The sequence below is a fragment of the Fistularia commersonii genome, chromosome 28 (genome assembly GCF_037954325.1).
Source record: "Fistularia commersonii isolate RoL2024-O1a breed Wild chromosome 28, RoL_Fcom_v1.0, whole genome shotgun sequence".
NCBI lineage: Eukaryota > Metazoa > Chordata > Actinopteri > Syngnathiformes > Fistulariidae > Fistularia > Fistularia commersonii.
Genome location: NC_141311.1, coordinates 12977394 through 12998751, shown reverse-complemented (window position 1 = coordinate 12998751; position 21358 = coordinate 12977394). Strand labels below are relative to the sequence as shown.

The window sequence follows — 21358 nt, the reverse complement described above, 5'->3', positions numbered from 1 at the left end:
GGCTATTTTTCCTATTTTTTTCCAATTCACCTGCATGTCTTTGGACTGTGAGAGGAAACCGGAGAACCTGGAGGAAATGCTTGTACTTCGTTTGTTTTTCATTTATATCAGCCATCAATTATTAGTATGATCATTTGTTTTTATTTGATTCATACTTAGGATACAATGTTGGGTTGCACCAACTTTTAAATTAGTGCACAGTGTTTTCCAAGTAATTTTGCACTGAGCAACTGATTTTATATTTGCTTGAACAGGGTTGGAAATGCATTTCAGGGGGAGATTTGGCTCTAGCATAAAAACAGCTAATGTGTTCTACCTCATTCAGTATTTACATGACTCACAACATCGACCATTCATCTGAGTCTGCAAATAGAGCAGCTCAATGTTTTATTTCTCAAACTATAGATTGTAAGCTGGCAAGTTCACAAAAGTACCCAAGTGCCATTGTGTCGCAGTGAAGAGGCTTCTCAGCAACTTTTGAGCTGACTAACAAACCCATTAAACAAATCAACCAACGACATGGGAGTAGTTTTGAAATACAGTTCATCTGAAGTACTTCAACTCATGGATCCCAGTGAGAAGATTTAACCTGAGTTCAGCCCAGTGTTGGTCTCGTTGAGGCTCTTGCAGACAATGGACTTGAGGAGGGGGGCACATCAACTGAGAGGGAGTAGGACGGGGTGTGCCCGGAGGTGTATGAGAGGCAAGAGAGCTGCTCCAATAGCAAGACTAAAAGCGAGCAACAGACCCCCTGTTCTGACATAAATCTAATAAGACTCCAACTAAACAGCTATAAGGAGGTTAGGAATTGTAGTGCACCTTAGTTAATGGAGACATGGTAAGCATCAACATGCTAGATGCTGCTAGGGGGTTGCTCTTCTTCTGAGGCGACCACAGCCAGCTGTCGGGGAAAGCCCATGGAAGATGTACAGAGCCAACATCAAAAAACAGTGATACAACAGATGCTCACTTGTAGGTATAGAACAGTTATGCTCTGTGATAGTGTAGTAGTAGTGCAAATGCTTCTTTATCTCTTAAGGAGTTGCATGATCACATCTGTTCGATCCAAAATATTCACCCAGGGTCGTTTTTTATTTTTACTCTTAGCCCTTAGAGCAGAGGTCAGGAACCCTTTTGACTGGGAGAGCCATAAAAGCCAAATATTTCTAAATATACTTCATTGAGAGCCATATAGTATTTTTAACGTATAATAAATTAAATATGTCTTACTTTTAATGCAACCTCTGGTGCTGCATGGATTTGTTCGAAGTGCCGCTTTATATTTGACTGTTTCATCGATGCAACTTTATCATTGCATATTAGACATACCGCAGATCCAAATGCACATTTCTCTGTCCACGTCCCCTGGAATGCACGGTAATAATTGTCTTTTTTTCTTTTTGCCATTTCCTCCGTTACAAGGGTTGAAGCGGATAAACTAGTTAGCCATCTGATAAAATTAGTTACTTCCCCTTTGCAATGAGATGCTTGGAAGCCATTGGTTCCCGACCCAAACAATGAGGGACCCTTGAAATTTATCTTCAACTTATTTCTGTTTACTTTAAAATGACACAGTATTATGAAGAAATATCACAAGTATATTAAAATCAGTTCCAACCTGATTTTTTTTTTTTTCAACTCAAAATTGTCTGGGCCACATGCCGTCACCGGAAGAGACATATATGGCTCCTGAGCCATAGGTTCCTGACTGCTTCCTTAGGATCTTAGAATGTAGGGTAATTTTTTCTGCCAATGCCCCCCTGACCATAGGAAAGGACATTAGAACCATCGCTGACAAAAGCAGAAAAACGTTGAATGTCCCCCAAATGTTCTCAATACATTCTATGTGTATTTTGAAGCATCCATCAGTGGTTCCAGCGATAGCATGCATCATGAACTCCTCACTGTCTTCAGGAACTGTCCCCTCTGCCCTCAAACAAGCAAGGGTGACACCTCTACTGAAAAAACCCACTCTTAATCCAGCACTGGTGGAAAACTATCGCCCTGCCTCACTTCTTCCATTCCTTTCAAAAATCCTGGAAAGGGCAGCTGCAAAACAGGTCACCAACTTTTTAAATCAGACTGGACAACTGGACCCAAAACAATCTGGCTTCAAAAGTGGGCATTCAACTGAAACTGCGTTACTGGCAGTAACAGAAGCTCTAAGGACTTCAAGAGCCGAAGGACTATCATCTGTCGTCATCCTACTAGACTTATCAGCTGCCTTTGACACAGTCAACCAGAGAATACTCCTCAAGATACTCACATCCATGGGAATCACTGGTGCCTTCCACTCCTGGTTCCACTCCTACCTCTCTAGCCGCTCCATCAAGGTGTCATGGCAAGGGACATTATCTTCAACTCTCACCAATCTTCTCACCAATCTTCTCACCTATCTTCAAACTCTCACTGATCCTTGGGGGTACCCCAAGGATCAGTGCTGGGGCCCCTTCTCTTCGCAATGTACACCACCTCACTAGGAAATGTCATTAGAACACATGGTTTCTCCTATCACTGCTATGCCGATGACACACAGCTGCACCTGTCCTTTCACCCACATGATGCCACGGTTTCGACTCGCATCACAGCCTGCCTCTTCGAACTGTCATCATGGATGAACACCACCTACAGTTGAACTTGTCCAAGACTGAACTTCTGGTGATCCCAGCTAAAGAGACAATTCATCACAACATCAGCCTCAAGTTGGGCTCTACCACAGTGGCCCCTAACAAAGTTGCAAAAAACCTCGGCGTCATGATCAACGATCAGCTGTCATTCTCCAACCATATTACTTCAATTGCCCGGACCTGCAGATTTGTGCTGTACAACATTCAGAAAATCAGACCCTACCTGACCCAACAGTCGGCACAGCTATTGGTTCAGGGCATGGTCATCTCCCGCCTGGACTACTGCAATTCCCTCCTAGTTGGACTACCTGCTTGTGCAATAAAACCACTGCAGAATGCTGCAGCACGGTTGGTATTCACTCAACCCAAAAGGGCTCATGTTACACCTCTGTTCATCCAGTTGCACTGGCTACCAGTAGCTGCCAGGATCAAGCACAAGGCCCTGACCCTGGTATTCAAAACCACCTCAGGAACAGGTCCAGCATATCTGAACGAAATGATAAGACCTTATGCTCCCGGCAGAGAGCTGCGTTCCTCTAATACAAGCCTACTAGCAGTACCCTTTGCTCGCTCTAAGCAATCTCAGGCAAAACTGTTCTCAGTTCTACTACCTCAGTGGTGGAACAAACTTCCAGAAGCAACAAGACTAGCATCATCTATCTCTACCTTCAAGAAACAGGTAAAAACTTTTATCTTTCAGGACTTTTTACTGCGCTGATGCCCCAGATCAGGTTAGGCAGCAAGTTAGGCTATGCAGTGTGTGTGTGTTTGTACGTTTGTGTATGTCTTTGTCAAAAAAAAAAACAAAAAAAAACTCACTAACCCAAGCTTACTGTTCTGTATATTTCCTGTGCATCATGTATTTGCAAGTGTATTTGCAGTCCCTATGTCCTCTATTGTAAGTCGCTTTGGATAAAAGTGTCTGCCAAATGCAATGTAATGTAATGTAATGTAATGTAATGCAATGTGATGCAATCCAACTCCTCCCCCAATGTTCAGATTCTCCGACCAACCAGGCAAGCTTCCACTCAAATGTCTCTGCTGAGGATGTGAGGAAAACCTTGCAAGATTGTGGAAAAGCAGCCAGCCCAGACAATAGTGTGTTTTAAGACCTTCACGTGCCGATGAGTGCCGCAGTGAGGAGGATGAATGACTACCACTGTTGGCCCTTGCTAACTGGCTTTCTAATAGTCATGATGCTCTTTTGATGCATCCATAATTCTCCTCTTTGTTTTTTTGTTTATGCCTCCTGCCTCAGAGTTGCAACCTCAGCATCCTTATAATCCCTCCTCCTCTCGGTATGTCCAAACCATCTCAATTGGTCTCTTTGACTTTATCTCCAAAACATGTAACACATGCTGTCCCTGTGGTGTACACCAATCCTTATCTTAAAGATAAGCAAACATTCAAACGAATCATTAAAATCTTACTGTATAAAGGCAGGCAACTAATCCATTAGCAAGCAAATAAATTATGTTTGGTGCTGAAAAATATATCTGCTGCAGAGACTGTCATGCATATCTTTATTTCTACTGTCTGTGTATAAAGTGTGGATTTTGAATATTTGAAAATACCCTTTTTTCATCTTAAGCAAATCATTCTTTATATGAGCTGTGCTGTGATTGAATGGACATAATTTAAAAATGCTTCATGTAAATAAACAGCTGAAATGACCAAATATCAGTAATTGAACCTTAATTGCCTCAAACAAGGAAATCCTCTCTCCAATATTCTTGTCTTCTTCTAGCAGGAATATTGAAAAATTACCACATTTCCAAGTCAAAGGTCAACTTCATTAGAAAGAGATATGTATTTTTTATGTTCTATAAAATTTTCAGGAGATAATTAAGATGTTTCGAATGAAGGAAAATAACAATATGCTGTACAATCCTTCCATTATCTACCAGGAGCCTATCCCAGTTGTCATTGGGTGGAGTACACCCTGTCAATCGCTGGGCGACATATAGAGATGAACATCCATTCACTCTCATTCACACATCTGGGCAATGTAAACCAATAAATCTCCTGCATATTTTTGGACTAGAGAAGGGGAATGAAGAACCCGGAGGAACGGAGAAAACACACAGAGAGTACATGCAAATTCCACATAGAAAGGTCCCTGTGGGTATTGAACCAAGGTCTTTCATGCTGTGAGGCAGATGCCACGCAGTTTCCCAATTTATTCCAATAACCTTCTGCATGTTTTTGGACCAGGGTCCTGTGAGGAAACCTTTTTGTCATGTATGGACTCCTTGAACAAGAAAGATTTCCTCGTGCCAACACAGCTATCAAACAGTTTAAGAGGATAACCAGCATTTGTGGTTTGACTAAAGGGTAAACTTTTGTGGATGCTCTCAAAGCACTTTTCTCCTGCCAAATGGCTGAAAGGACTTTTTTTGTTTTTGAGTGGAATATCTCCCTATTTTTCATAGAAGATTGCTCATTTGCAGAGGTTGGCAGTTTGTCATATCCAACCAGCTTCTCTAAGATGGTGCATTCCCAAATGAGTTAATGTTTATTGTTTGGTTGGAAGTGCCTTTTGAAAGAATATTTGCACCCTCCTTCCTTGCAGCTCATTTGATGCAGAGCAGGCTAACAGATTGAAAGACTGGGCTTTAGGGGATACAGTGAACCAGTCTGATGTAGCTTCTTGGTCCAGTACTTGTTCTTTTGAAGCTCTGCTGAACAACTCATACTCTTTATCCGTATCAGACCCCTAGGGCCTCCTTCGATCTCCTTTACCAGGAGTGGGCAGTTTAAGTATCTTTTCATATTGTCACCCTCTTAGTCATCTTTTTACATTTTTTTTTTTTTTTTCCTAAATCCTCTCCTCATGACGCTGACCACCTCTCGCAAAATTGCCTACATCCTCAGTTAAACAGATTGTGCCATTCTACCCCTTTAGTAGAAATTGCCTATGTCAAGAGTGTGTGAAATGGTTCAGTTTTTTTTTGTTTCCTGAAAAATCTGAAAAAATGATTTAGGCAATTATTTTAAAAGGGGGGGGGGGGCGATATTTAACTGTAAAGTTAACCAAATATATTTGTCTCATCAGGAGGCTAATGAACATCTCTACCTAGGCCAGGGGTGTCTGGGTATTTTTCTCTAACGGCCACATACAGGAAAATATACAAGGGGCTGGACTGCTCCTAGAGGTGAGGTGAGTTGTATAGTCTTACTTGTAGTGTATTAAAGTTAGAAAAATCAATTAAAAGTTGGTCAAATATGCTCTGTTGAATATTTTTACAGAAAAAACAGCCTTCATCAAAGCTTTTCAGAAATGTGTTTTTTATTGATTAGAAAAAGATAAAGGGTCTGGCGCTACTTCTCAGTACTGCAAACTTGGATTTCTCTTTAGTCAGGATGATGACCCTGACTTAGTTAGTATGGGGACCCGGAGACAGCACAGTACAGTGTCAGTACAGAGAAAGAACAAGAAACTGGTAAATGGGGTAGGTACTTTCCCAGCTTGTTATTAGGCCTATCAACACAAATATTAGCATTCGTTAAAAACTATTATTAACTTTAAAAGACTGAATTGGACTTAATAACAGGGATGCACATAATTTTAGTAAGTTATTCTTGTGAGTATCAGCTGAACTGGGCATTTAAGTCGATCGAGGTGCTTACCACCAGTTGCGTTTAGTGGCTGATCTGTTGCCGCTCTTGCCAAACAATTGGACATATGTCTCTTGATCATGGAACAATTGAATCTACCACACACTAAGGACAATTGTGATCAGCTGATTTCACACATTTACAACTAAGAAATGTAATATAATCAGGCAAAGGTTTCAAGTACGGCCATATTCTGACCAATCTATAAAATTTCCTGTGTGCCAATTTCTTTTGGTTTTTGATTGCAGATGGAATCTGCCAGCTAAGCTGTGGTGTAGTTTAATTTATCTCCCTGTGAAATGCAAAATGAGATGAAAGCATTATACCCCCTTTATTGTGTACATAATAGAGTGAAAGGAATGAAAATCGGAGGTGAGAGAAAGATAAGGGGTTCTGGTGCACAACTCTTACTGGTCAAATACACAGATCATTCCGTAAATAATTACCCTCGCTTGTACACCTTGCTCTTGGTCTCCTGTTCTTCCTCAATGTTGTGACTCTGGAAAGCTGATTTCAAATATGATTTATGTAGGTGGCAGATATTTGTCAGCATTCAATCAGACAAAAACAAACCAGAAACAAAAAACAGACACATACGCTCGCAATTGTATCCTGCTTTAGCTACTTAATTTAAATTGACGATCTCAAATAAGGTATTGGTGTGTGTGTGTGTGTCAATGTATGTATACGTGCATGAATGGCCATTACCTTACTCTGATGACGTCTGAATGAATGAGGGGTTTCATTGTCTGGACAGAAATCACTGACAGCCAGCCTCAAACAGACTTGCACATGATCATCAGTCATGGTGTAACGGTATTTTTATCTAGATCTTAGACTGGCTGTAGTGTCTGTCAATCCAGTTCAAAATGCCACAGTGGGGATGGATAAGAGGTTAACAGCTATTTTTCTAATGACATGCGATCTACCCACAATATCTTTACTGTAGTGTATTCTGTGACCCATACACTCGGTTTTATGTTGCATGGTCTCCTGTGCACAGTAGACTTTATTTTGAAAGGCTCCACGGTGGACTCGCGTTGCCTTTGCAATCAACCAGTAGATTGCATTTGACCTGGTAGGAACAGAAGATGAGGGATCTGAGGGAAGATGCTTGAGACAATTGCATCTTTGTTCTTTTACTATTACATTTTTAAGCTTGATGGTGTCAGCTTTAAGGTTCAGAGAGAATGCATAAAGCTGATCTAAAGGATAGAATAAGTTAGGCTGTGCTGATTAGTCAGTCGGAACTCCAGTATTATCAGTTTCTGCGATAATGCTTTGTTTACTGGAGCCAATGGATATGACCACTGCTAGAAACAAAACGCATCTGTTTCAGACATAACTTTACTATTATGATGACTCTTTTTAGCACTATAGCACTTTAGCACTATTTGTTTTAACATAGTTAGAGAGGGGGGGATCATTCTTGAATTTTAGTAGCTTCAAGTATGTTGATCACTTTGCCCAGCTCAGACTCATCACGTCATGCAGCTCGGATAGAATTTAGCAGAAATCTGTGGTTAAACTCTCACCTTGTATTGTACTTTCGGTCGTTGAAAGTATATTTCTCAATTTCTCAACTTTCACAGATATACATTTACTGTTATGTTAGCATCTCAGTAAGTCCTTTTTTTTAATGAACATTTTCCCAATTTTCCTAAAATATGTGTTATGCTTGTAATTGAGCAGGCTTTCAAGAGAAGTTTTTTTTTTTACTTGTAGAGTTATTTTACATGACATATCTGAAGTAAAAAAAAATCATAATCATAGGTGAAGATCTGCTGAATATGAGGACTTGTTTTTCTACCAAAAGTTTTGAGGCAGGTTTACAGGTATGTAGACTTTGTTTTTCAATAGGCACACCAGATACTGTATTTTTTTTTTTGTTTTACAGTGGCATGCCAGAAAGTAATAAAAGGGGAAACCCTTACAGGGCTAAATGAAGCCTAATAACAAGAAATAACAAAAAGAAATAACAAAAAATTATTTACATTAATCTCACAAAATCTTTATTCCTTATACTGTAAATGTGCAAGGAACATTTATCATCAATCATTCCTAATCTTTTTGAGCCAGAATCCCCCAAACACAGGGCCTGGGACCAGTACTGGGCTCTAAACCAGTCGGTGTCAGGCTGCAAAGAAAGTATAAATTAATATGCACCCCTGCCTCATCCACAAAGAACTTGCCTGAAAGTGGTCTGCGTAACATAACACATCACTCTGAGCCCAGAGCAGTGTGGCTCTGGGTTAGAGCGGGTGTCCTTGGATCCGAACTTGTTGAAATCTTCTTGCCTTGCAACCGGCCTTGACCTTTCTTCACTTGATGACGTTTCACCCCTCATCCGAGAGGCTTCAGAAGTGAGAGCTGAAGAATACTCTTGGAAGACTGGATGACTGAGAACCTCCACAGACATCTTGGAACCGAACATTCCTGGTTCGATTCCCTCACTCCTACTAACCAGTCAAAGTTTTACTGAGCAAGACACTGAACCCCTAACTGTTCCCCATGCGCTGCTCATTAGCTGCCTTCTGCTCATGGTTCATCCATGATGGATTAAATTTGCAGAAGTCAGATTTCGCTGATGTTGTGCTATTTGTCTTAACTGAATGTGACAATAAAGGTATTTCTTCTTCTACTGATAGATGAGGAGAAAACCAGTGAGACTGAGATTATTACATAGCTTTAATTAGTTCTGTGGTCATACACTGGGCCAGTTTGCAGAACACCTTTGGGATGATTATTACCTCATGTTAATAATTTTATGCCTTACTAAGTTGGACCATTCCATAATATAGGAAGGATTGGAAAAGGCCTTTCTTATTTCTCAAAAACCAGATTTTATATCCACAGCAGCAGATAATGTTATTTTCTATACAGTGGAATTTCACATAATCAAATATCTTTGGTCAATAGAGGGCCCTTGTTTTTGTCTGTACGCCAGGACAGGGTTCAAAAAAGAACCCTTCAAAATCAAAATGCCATAAGTGATGGATTACCCTGGTTTTCATTCTGCATTTTTCTTCTATTGAACTGAGGATATTTTCATACCATTGCCTGGATGATTTTTGGTTTTCAAAACATTTTCAGTAAGAGCTTTTGATAGGGGATTATTTGTCCCTTTTAATGTACTCCTTTTTGTCCCTGTATTTTTTTTTTCCTGTATTTCACTCCTGCAATTGGTTCCTAAGAACAAATAAATGATCAGTCTGTGTAAAATGACTCCAAAGACACAGTCATAAACTTTTTAGTTAGTAAATATTTTTTGTTTGATTGTTTTCAATTGTGTGAGTGAGTTGAGGTAAACTATACAAGTGACATTTTGAAGGCGTGGAGCTTGGAGTGCATTTGAAGAGCAACTTAGTTACTTATTTTGAAAAGACTTTGTGTGCACACTAACTGACTGGTTTCAGCAGATTTTTTTTTATGGAAACTGAGGCCCTGTTTACAGGAAATTGTTTTGTCTAATTTTCAGTTGCTATTGGTACACACAAGACTATAAGAAACACCAGAAATGCTTTAGTATACATCCAAAACCAGTGGTTTGCTGGTGTAATTTTGTGATCGACTAATAAACGCTGATTTGCAGAGACTGTTTCTGTCTCAGCGCAACAAAGTAGTGTGTACAATGGGTGTAAACATCAAAAATGGGGTGGAACTATTGCTTAAAGTGACCATAAGTGCAAGACAGGGAAGTTACAAGATAATTTAAACTGGGCGTTGAAACTGTTTGGACCCCTTGTGAGTCCATTGCTGTCATGGTCAACCCATCTTGACTGCAATTAAATTGTGCATGCCTACTTTAAATGTTGCATTTTTCCTGTCTACATAAAGGCAGAGGTGTTTAAAAAACAGTGCCGGGTTGTGCATTTTACACCTAAGCCTTCTGTAGTGCTCTGAATCAATCCCCCCCCCCCCCCAATAATTAGTTTATGGCTGTAAAAAAAACATCTTATGCAGAAATGCAGTATAAAGAGAGGTGCATTGTCACAGGCCAGGCGGACTCAGGCAGGGAACCACACCACCAGGGCTGGAATCAGATCTCTTTATTTCTATGGCAAGACGAGGGGGAGATAGTGGGCCGAGCAACAGGGTTAGGTGAAGAGTCACAATTCTCCGGTGCCAGGCAGAGCGTGCCGCTGCTCTTTATGGAGATGTTGATTAGCGGCAGCTGATTCTCAATTGGGACCCAGCCGTGACTCCTCTTGGCTGCCGAGAGGAGATCCTGACAGTACCCCCCCCTCAACGGGCGCCTCCTGGCGCCCCGCAGAGCCAGCCTGGGTGGTCACGATGGAATTGCCGGATTAACGAGGGGTCCAGAATCCGCCGAGCCGGAACCCAGCATCTTTCCTCCCCCGAAGGAGCTGCAGCGCCTCGTTCAGCTGCACTTCCAGTCTGGACAATCACACGTTCAGGCTCTTCAGGTTGTCCTTCAGCTCCAGTTTTAGTTCCTGGAGCGACGCCTGGAGCGTTTGCTCCGGGATGGGGGTAGAAGGAGTGCCGAGCCTCTGGAGGCTGGACCGGACTGCGGAAGTCGCTCACCGTGTCGAGGCGCAAGTCGCTTGGACACAGTGCTCCAGCCGTCCCCCTTGACTAGGAACTCCTTGAAGCATCCCCACCCTTTCACTTTGGTGGGATGTCAGCTGGCCGAACCCATCAGAGTGGTCGGCACCTGCAACTTGGCCCGGTCCGGAGCCGGGCCTCCGGGGGGCGGTTTTGGGGATGGGGACCTCCATGTACTCCGGCCCCTTCTCCACGTTGCGGTCGTCCGGGGACGTTTTCTCTGTGGCACTGCGGGCCTCCTTCTGCTGGAAGAGCTTTCGCACGGGGTGATCCGGCGGCAGGTTCAGCTAGGCTTCGTTTTTACACCGCTGCCGCTCCTTTTCCTCCCGTTTCACGTCACTGATCTTTCAGAAGGCCATCCTCTTGCGCAGTTTGTAGGTGAGCAGCAGGTTTCTCGAGAAGTGGACGGAGAATTCTGTCACAGGCCAGGCGGACTCAGGCAGGGATCCACACCACCAGGGCTGGAATCAGATCAGATCTCTTTATTTCTATGGCAAGACGAGGGGGAGCTGGTGGGCCAGGCAACAGGGTCAGGTGAAGCGTCACAGGCAGAGTCACAATTGTCCGGTGCCAGGCAGAGCGTGCCGCTTCTCTTTATGGAGATGTTGATAAGTGGCAGCTGGCCGCTGCTGCAGCTGGCACTGATTCTCAATTGGGACCCAGCCGTGTCTCCTCTCAGATGCCGAGAGGAGATCCTGACATGCATCGTAGATAGATAACCCGTGTAGTGTTGAAATTCGCTTGCGGGAGCGCATCATGTGATGACGAAGGGATTCCCTAATGTCTCCTCTTCCACTGACACCCCCACGCGTAATCAATCGCACACCCACAGATGCTTTGTCCAGGCGTGGCCCGGCACCCCAAGTGCCCCAATTCCAAGATTGTGTAAAACAAGTCCCTATTAGGAAATAAACCCAACCGTTGAGGCGATGGTATAAAATGACCGCGCCTCCTCGAGAGCCAGAAAAACGGACAGTAGCCACAATAAATGCCTTTCTACCAAACAGCTGTGACACATAAAAAACACCAATAATAACCTTATAAACTTGCAGTATTATTTAGGGAAATAGCAGCATTTTACTCACCAAAATTCTGATCATTTGTAGACAAAATCCATGCTCCTTTCTTTCCTCAAATATAGTTCAATTATTCTGTCGTACAGATTATCCGTGTGCTTCGGCTCCAAGCACTTCCAGCAATACCATTCGCAGTGTACCTCGGAGCCTGTGAGCCAGGGCTGCCAGTCGTAGTTTGTGGCTTGAAAATGTCAGACAGATGCTTTTCCTGGTTGTGACAGGTTCGCTGGCTTTGGAGTTGCCCGACCTTTCTTTACTCTGTCCAGCTTTTCTTCAAAAAGAAGATCGCTTTAACACTATGTTGGTAACTAAATCTGTTTCTTCTCCTCCTGCGGCCATTGTGGGTTGAAAAAAACGATATTTAACAAACACAACTATATTTCTGTTCACAGCTCGTGAGTACGCATCTCCTCGCTAATACACTTGTTCACTCTGATGTTGCTTAAGCCTGCAAGAAGGCTTTGATGTCGCCAACTCAAAATCTGATTGGTTGAAGCAACAGCGTCACAACACTTATTTTTTGTGTAAAGGGCTTGAAGAACCATTTTAAGGATATAAGATTTATCAGTCTCTTGAAGTACTACTTTTTTGTGTATCTCCTACCAGGAAGGTAAATGTTTTAAGGGCATATCTACATACATTTGCAGTAGTCTACTTCAACACAATTGGAAGATTAATTGTAAATAAAAATGTACACTTAAATATCATTCTATTGAAGCATTTTTGTGATTTATACTAATTATCAATATTACAGAGATATAACATTACACTGATACATTTCACAACCTAATTGTCTATATTTTTGGTTTGTTGTTGTAGTCCTCCTGCCCCTCCACTCTTCCCACACACAAACTAGTTGCACTTAACAGAATTCATTATACTTGAAGAACCTTTGAAGATTTTCATTGTGTCAGTGATACACTTATAAAGAGGTGATAACAGCATATTATAGCATTTTTTTTTCTCCAAATCACATTTAGAACATTGATATGGCTCCCCCCTCTTACTATCTCTCTCTACACGTAAGTTAAGACACTGTTTCATACTTTGCTCCACGTGATAGTCTCAGAGAAACTTTTACCTGTGCACTAATAGATACTCCACATTTGAATAGGTGCTTGCACTCAGAAGTGAAGGTCACGTTGTAAAGCTAACCTTATCTGTATTGTTGGCGCTGTTTCCCTCAGTCCCTCTCTTTACTCTGCTACATGTAGCATCACTTTCTGTTTGAGTGTCAGAACAGATGTTTACTCTTGAAAGTCCAGTGAACATTTTAATGCTACAAGTGTGTCAATCTATAGATTGTTAGGCAAATGTCTGATGCTCACAATAATTTTTAATTTTGGCACTTTCCTCTGTATTTGTGTGACTTAAAGACTAAATGACCAATCCTGTTTTCATTAATCTACTATGAAAAAGCTGTTTGTTTTCTTACCTGATAAATTACAAAACTTATAGAGATGAATATTTAAAAATGATATAATGTATTATTCAACTCCCATATTCTTACTGAAAATACAAATATTTCCACATAGTTTCTATCTCGTTAGAACACATCTCAAGGACAAATATTATCTAATAATTTCCAAGTCCCCCAAACCTGTTTCTCCAAGTACGTATATGACCCATATATATATATGGTTAATGCAAAATCAAAATGAGAAAGGAAATTAGCTAACAACTAAACAAAAGCAGCAGCCAGCCCTCGGTAAATTGTGTATGGGCCTGGGAGCCCACAGGTGTTAACCAGCTGTGTTTAGGGACATGATGACTAGACCCTAAGAGTCCATTGATAGCAGCATACTGACTTTCACGGCCCACTGTTTTATGGCACAGCAGTCAATATGCTATCTTGTCGGATGATGACTTCCCCTTGGAAAAATGCTAAGGCAGTTTTTTATTATACAGACTCAGTTTTGCAATGTATTAAACTGAAATTGTTCTATAAATGGAATATCTCATACCATGAAACTGACAAATTGTTCTACATTTCTGATGCTCACACTTAATTGTCACTTCACTGCTTTTACAACCAGTAACCACTGGAAGATGTTTTTTTTCCTAATTAATTTTTTTTGATATTCTAATACTGTGAATTCAAATTCACTATTTTTAACACTGGTCCTTCTTAAACATATGCTTGATATGTATCATAGATGTCCAGAATCCAAATTCTGTTGCAGACTGTTTTTGTGCAATAACTGTGATGCAGTTTTGAGTCTAGGTGACATTTGGCATTGCTGCGCATAATGGAGAAGAAATGTTCTCATAAAATGCTACTTGTCTTATATTTTAAGTTAAGCATTTTAATGTGCTGACTACTTACAAGAGTATAGCTGTCCTTCTTTGAGTACTAATTTATAACAGAATATCTCATTTTCAGGATGCTCCTGTAGCATTTGGAGTGATGAATAGTTTTCTTAATAAAATAAACTCATCATTTAGAGGTGTATTGTTTAGGCTATGATAGTGATAAACCAAGAGGCTCTGTGGTCTGTGAGGGTGCTGTTGTCTCACATGAGAATCTCAGAAGAAGGCCGTTTTTGGAGAAAAAAAAATCAAATAACATCCTCTTTCAGTGCGCTCCCTTGTCCCCTTGTCCTTGTGAGACAGAACAGCTTGAGAGGCTCACTTGGCTTTTTCCCTTAGCTCTCCAACTGATGCACAACTGAAATCCAACTGATGCTTTTTCTCTGTGGTGGATGATTACCTCTGTGGCTAGCAGAGTTTAGAGACTGAGAACGACTGTATTCGGTGTTTGGCTGTGGTTGTTTGAGCATGTGTGCATGTGGGTGCATGTTCAATATGTGATGATCTAAGAATTTGTATTGGGTATTTCCTTTTATGAAAGAGAGTGAGATTGAGTGAGAAAGACAGTGTCAGCAGAGAGTTAGAGAGTTAGAGTTAGAGTTAGAGTTAGAGAGAGAGAGAGAGAGAGAGAGAGAGAGAGAGAGAGAGAGAGAGAGAGAGAGAGAGAGAGAGAGAGAGAGAGAGAGAGAGAGAGAGAGAGAGAGAGAGAGAGAGAGAGAGAGAGAGAGAGAGAGAGAGAGAGAGAGAATAAATTCCCTTATTCAAATGCTGGGATTTGACAAGAGTACAGGGAAAAACGAAAAAAGATACTATGTTTAATTGCCACGGGGAGCACATTGCAATTTGATAGATATCTCAGATAAACTTTCTTAGTTTTTTTCCACACATTTACATATGAGCTAATGAAGGATAAAATTTCCTCAACAGGAGCATTCGAAAGACAAAAGAGGTCTCAAGCATAGACAACATTATGTCATTCCTCTGATTGCTCATAAAGGTGCATCACAAAAATGTTTTTCATTGGTTAAAGTTCAAAAAGGTAGGACCTCAAGCCTCCTCCCTCTTCACACTGAAATCTGACACCAGTGACATCACATGGTGGGTTTGGCTTCTATCGAGCAGTCCCTGAACAGCCACTTAGTTTGCGAACAAGCTCTGCTTTTTAAGGGTCTCTTGCTTCTACATTGCGCTATAGCCACAGCTGGAAACATATTACCAGAAGGCCAGAACTCAGTTCCCCTCCTTTACTGAAAACCCGTGAGTGGAATTACTGAAGGGAATCTCAAGAATACTCTATTACTCAAGTTTTCTCAAAAAAATCTTTGTGGGACATTTTTGTAGATACTGTAGGATTTTCTACTCTGGGATTTGGACACACTTTTCTTCTTCTGGAATAAGTATACAAACGTTCAACAGAACTCTAAGGATTTATTTATAAGTGGACATAATTGACATTCATGGGTAAGACTAAAATTTGCAATAATTTTTTTTCTAGAAAATCTGTCTTTTGTGAGTAAAGGATACAGGTGCATTTTGAAACTCAAACAAACAAAAAGACCCCAAACAGAAATATAACTGTTTAGAATTTATGTTTATATTTTATTCATCTTCCAAACACATCTTCTTGTTATCTGATCTAGCTTCTGTAACTTTCCTCTTTTAATAATTGTAACAAAATAAGTTGATGTGTCACACTTCAATGGGCAGATATTTTCTTTCTATTCTTTTGTTCCCTGTTCTTTTGTCCTTGCTCACTCTTGCTTATTAAGCCAAAACAATAGTTTAACCTCGCCTTGGCTGAGCTCTATTTGGTAGCTCTGGCAAATTGCCCTGTCTGTTTTGAGCCCTCCCCTCCTTATTTAGAGGACTTTGAATAGAAGAGCCATAGAATGTCCCCTAGCTACTGCTGCTAAGGTAAGGCTGCTGTTCTACAGCATTAGGCCGAAACAGAGGCCCAACAACCCGTTTTTCCAGTTTTCTTTATCTCCCTGGGCAATATGGAGGGTAAAGTTTCAACAACAACATTTTTAGTTATAAGGAGTATCAGGCTTTGAAAATTCCCAAATAGCTTGAAAGTCACAAAATTGTGGATTTAGGGGAAAATTAGGTATTAAGAGGTAAAGCTGTGTGTGTGTGTGTGTGTGTGTGTGTGTGTGTGTGTGTGTGTGTGTGTGTGTGTGTGTGTTGTGGTTGTGTGTGTATGTGTGTGTGTGTGTGTGTGTGTGTGTGTGTGTGTGTGTGTGTGTGTGTGTATAGACACTGCTACAAAAACAAAGGGAGCACTGAAATAACACATCCTAGATCTAAATTAATGAAATGTTTTTATTAAATACTTTGTTCTCAACAAAGTTGAATGTGCTGACAACAAAACCACACAAATTATTTTAAATTAAAAGAGTATAGAATAGAATATAGAATTAATAGAAAGATTATATATAAATACATACATTTAAAATAATGTTTTATATTATTAATTTTTTTAAGTCATAGATCTCCTTTAGGGTTGAACTTGTACCCAGACACATATGAGTAATGGTTCATACAGCTTTTAGGTGAAACAGTAGGATAGATATTTCTATCCATCTTGCTATTTTCCATCAACCAAAATGGTATCTACACAACCCAAATAGTGCAATCAGCTCATTAGCAGAGCCTCCTGAGCCCTGTCAGTTTCTCCATATCTGTATTTTTGAGCAATCAGACAGCAAGCTCATATTTATGTAGTTGTAGATATAGGTATTGCAAAGGCTTTGAGTTAATAAAAAAGAAAAAAAAGACCTAGAATGTGTTATTACTCTTCGCTTTTGTCAGTCACTTGTGACCTGAGAGATAAAATATGGCTGATATGTGTTTTGTTTAGACAACACTTCAGAATATCAAGGTGTGTCCTCAACATGTCTGACTGGTTTTGTGTGGCCTCTGAAAGTAGATAGTCTCTACCAGGGTAGGTAGAAAGATATCCTGCTTCTGTATATTATAAAAAAGTAACTGAATGAAGATAGCACTCAAAGGTTTCCTTTTTTTCATACATATAGTTTAACCTTGTTCTTTGTTCTACAAAGTATATACAAGATTGAATCAAGGTCTTTTATACTCTGATTTTGTGTTTTGCCAAATATAAGTCTGTTCTTGAATTGTTTTTCCCTTTTGTAATTGTTACAAGTTATTTGGGTGTACTGAGCATTTAACAACATAACCTTACCTATTAATTTCTTGCTTTAATTATCTTTGGGCAAAAATCAAGATGACATTGAGCATGAGAAGGTCTCCAGCTACAAATTAACACAAATAAACAAAGCATTTAAGAAATCAAAGAGCCTTAAAAAAGAAAACAAAACAAAACAACTATTTATAGTGCTATATTTAAGATCTAAACCTATAGGTTTGCATAATTTAATTCCCCAATTCAAGCAAGTGACACTGACTCTTATTGTGTTAACCTAAGTTACTAGCCAAATATTTTTTTTTCTAAATAAATAACCCTGTCTCAATCAGTATCAGATTCCTCAAGAGTAATAATGATCAAAGTATGTGGATTAAACTTGATATCTCATTATCAGTGACTTTGGGGATGTGTAACGGCCTAGTAACACAAATTGATTTGCTCAGTAACCGTTGTCCCAGTTGGGACATGAATGAGATTGCCTATAATCACTAAGCAATTTCTGTAGAGGCAGTCATGTCAGCATAGGAAGACATTTTGATATGAGACCTAAAGTACATTGAAAAAAACCTCCCTGTTTTTTTTTCATTGTTGGGACGATAGAACAGACTTGTATGAAATCAATTCAGAAAGCTAAACTATCTGCCAAGCATGCGCTTTTCCACTTTTTTGTGTGTATCAAGATTTGTTGTTTGTACTTTAAATGGCCAGAAGTAGCTTGGTATGTCCTTAGTTAATAGTTAATAGTTAATTTCTTTCATTCTGCACCAAATGAGCAAGAGGTGGGTGACATAAGTCACGCATAAGCCTTGCTGTGTGATGAGTCAGTTGTGCTTTTTGTTATTGATTTGTTCAATTGTGACATTCTCTTCTTGCAGATGGTATAAGACAGTCAGTCATTAATTGTAACAGGTGCTAAAGAGATTGATTAGATATAAAAGGATTTTTCGTGGATGCTTTTTTTATCATGACAATTTACTGTAATTGATGAGAGCGCTTTCCCAGATCCCCCAAATCATGTCAAAGTCATAGTTAACTTTACTGTCAAAACTGCCATACGTTCACATATACAAAGAATTGAAATAGTGTTACTTTAACACCCTAGGTGCAAAAGTACAAAAATTATGAATCATTTGTCATAGAGAACAACGAACGATGACGAATTGTGTTGAAGTAGATACTGGAGAGTTTGATTTTTAAAGTGACAGGGGTGCTAAATTACAGTTCCAAAAAAAGTGAAAGCAGTATGAAAGTACAGTTGCATCAACAGTTTTACAGTGCATTTTTTCATTAAAGTGAATGAGTAAGTGAGTCCCTGAAAGAATTCCTGTGGCAGATACTTGATGACTCGATGTGTGTGTGGGGGGGACAGAGCTTGGAATGCATGTGTGTGTGTGTGGGGGGGGGTTAGCTAAGAGCCCATAGTGTGTGCATGGGTGGGTAGGGGGTCTCAGAATCCATAGTATGCGGGTGTGGGGGTGCTGAAAGGGTAGAGGGGGCAGAGCAGGGCGAGAGTTGAGTTTCCTGACAGCCTGGTAGATGAAGCTGTCTTTTAGTCTGCTGAACCTGGCCTGGAGACTCTGCAGTCTCCTTCCTGATCGCAGCAGATTGAAGAATCACTTGTAGTCTGGAGGGCCTTGCAAGTGAAACAGGTGTTGTTGATATCCTGGAGCAGGGCTGGGCAAGCTTATTGGCTCAGGGGCCGCATTGACTTTTAAAATTTGACAGACAGACAGGCTGGGTCAGCACAAGATACGATACATAAAAAAAAAAAAAAAAAAAAAAAAAAGAACGCATTTGTTAACAGTGCATATCAGACTTGTCTGACATTTGAAGATAAAACCAGCTTGGTTTTGAAGGCTCTGACGTTTGCTTGCATTTCATGCACAAACCAGTTTTTCCCTTGGAGCTTCATGTCCAGCTTATTCATATGTGTCAGTATGTCCACAGTAAAGGCTAAATCACAAAGCCAATCTGTCATTCTGCTCAGGAAAATTCTCAAGTGTTCTCAATAGCTCCAAAAATGAAATAAGTTCCCACATTCATTGATCCAATCATTCAATCATTCACATCAAGTATGAATTCTGTACCAATCTTTGGCAGGCCCAATTTAAAAGACCAAAGGACTTGATGTGGCCCGTGGGCAATAGTTTGCCCATCCCTGTCCTAGAGGGATTGGAAAGGGGCACCGACAACCTTCTCAGTCCCTCTCACTGTGCGCTGGAGGCTCTTGGGGCAGGATGCAGTGCAGGAGCTATATCATCCTGTGATGCAGCGGGTCACAATGCTCTTGATGGTGCCCCTGTAGAAGGTGGTCATGATGATGGGTGGGGCTCCTTCGTCTTCTCTGCAATCAGAGGGAGATTATTGGCAATGTACCACACGGCAAGATAACACACCTTGCTCCTGTAGTTGGTCTCATCTCGATTGTGGATGAGACCAACCACAGTTATATCGTCCATGTGCTTGAAGTAAGTGTTGGAGTTGTGCATCAGTGTGTCATCATCGTGAACAGTAGGGGGCTCAGCACAAATCCTTGGGGGGCATCAGGGTTCACATTGATTGTGCTGGAGCAGAGAACTCATTAGATTAAACTAGGTCTGTGTTTATGCTTGGTGAATGGAAAATACTCAGTTTATTAGTACATGATTTGTTGCAGTGTAGTTATAGCCCACGGTTATAGCTCACGAAAAGGACTACAACTAAATCTCACAAAAAGACCTATAATGTTAAAGGCATAGGGACTATATATATATATATACATGCATATGTATATGTACAGTGTTCTCCGCACTATAAGGCGCACCTAAGAGCCTTTAATCTTCTCAAAAACAGACAGTACGCCTTATAATGTGGTGCGCCTTATATGTGGATCATTATTGAACTGCAAGAGGTCTCGCAACTACGGGAAGCAGCCGGCTCCATTTTCAGACTCTATTTTCTCCCATAGAAGAAGTAGCGTGCAGTGGATGGTGGGATATATGACTGCACAAAGCGTGCATTTTCATTTCCATTTGTGTGTGTGTGTGTGTGTGTGTGTGTGTGTGTGTGTGTGTGTGTGTGTGTGTGTGTGTGTGTGTGTGTGTGTGTGTGTGTGTGTGCGCGTGTGTCGCCGAAGTAGCAGCGGTAAAACAGTAAAGGGGAATTCCAGTCTCACACATCTTGTGTGTGTGTGTAAATACATTATATGTATATTTTGTCCTCATCCAGCTGCCAATCACAGGGCCACAAATAAAGACATACCACCGTTCAAAGTCCTATTTGAACCAATTAACAATTTATATATTTTTTTACACACATTCTTTAAAAATCTAGATCATTGTGCTCTGCACAAAACTCATTTATTTATACTGTCAGCCCATCACCTTTCTCATTGATTGAACAACCCATATTTTCAGGAACTTGCATTTTGATTTCTGTAAACTATGTGTGAATTCTCCAGTGACACTGTTAAGATACATACAGTGCTCTGAATAAATTTAAGTTTCATTATGCTCTCACCTGTTTGTGTGTGGTGAGCCACTAAGGGGGATTGAAAATCCGGTTTACCTTACTCTTGATGAGATATAAATCTAATGCCCTTAAAGCAAATCAAATTTTATTTGTAATTAGTTTTTTAAGGTTTTCTTTTATCTTTTTTTATGCATAAGATATAATAGGTTAGACCTTTATTAGTTCTACAGTTGGGAATCTTTCAGTGTAAAAAGCAGCAAAGACAGTAAGGATAGAAGAGCAAGAGTAAGAGCTTTTGGCATGTGTTAATGTGCATACAATTTTACCAGTCAGTGTCTATATTTACAATTGTGACTTTGCATGATTGTACAGAAAACCAGTAACCATCCACAAATGTGCAAGCTGTTTGATTAGCATTTTAGGCCTCTGACAAAACCCTTGTTTCCCTTATTATATAATTTCTTTGAATATTTAGTCGGGCTTCAGTGTTGAAGTTGAATACTGTGTCAGCTCTCAGGTTGCTTCTTTCTTACCTATGAACTAAT

General features: G+C 40.4%; 1 protein-coding gene across 4 annotated transcripts in view; it reads left to right on the top strand.

Moving 5' to 3' along the window:
- LOC147217669 (receptor-type tyrosine-protein phosphatase F-like) overlaps positions 1–21358 on the top strand; it is a 156449-nt gene that overhangs the window by 8720 nt on the left and 126371 nt on the right. For 2 of the 4 annotated variants that reach the window (XM_086176285.1, XM_086176282.1), the window contains exon 1: positions 15463–15658. The exons of the other annotated variants lie outside the window; for them this stretch is intronic. The gene's annotated coding sequence lies outside the window, so the exon portion shown is untranslated. Of the gene's footprint in view, positions 1–15462; positions 15659–21358 lie in introns of those variants that run through there. 4 annotated transcript variants of the gene reach the window in all.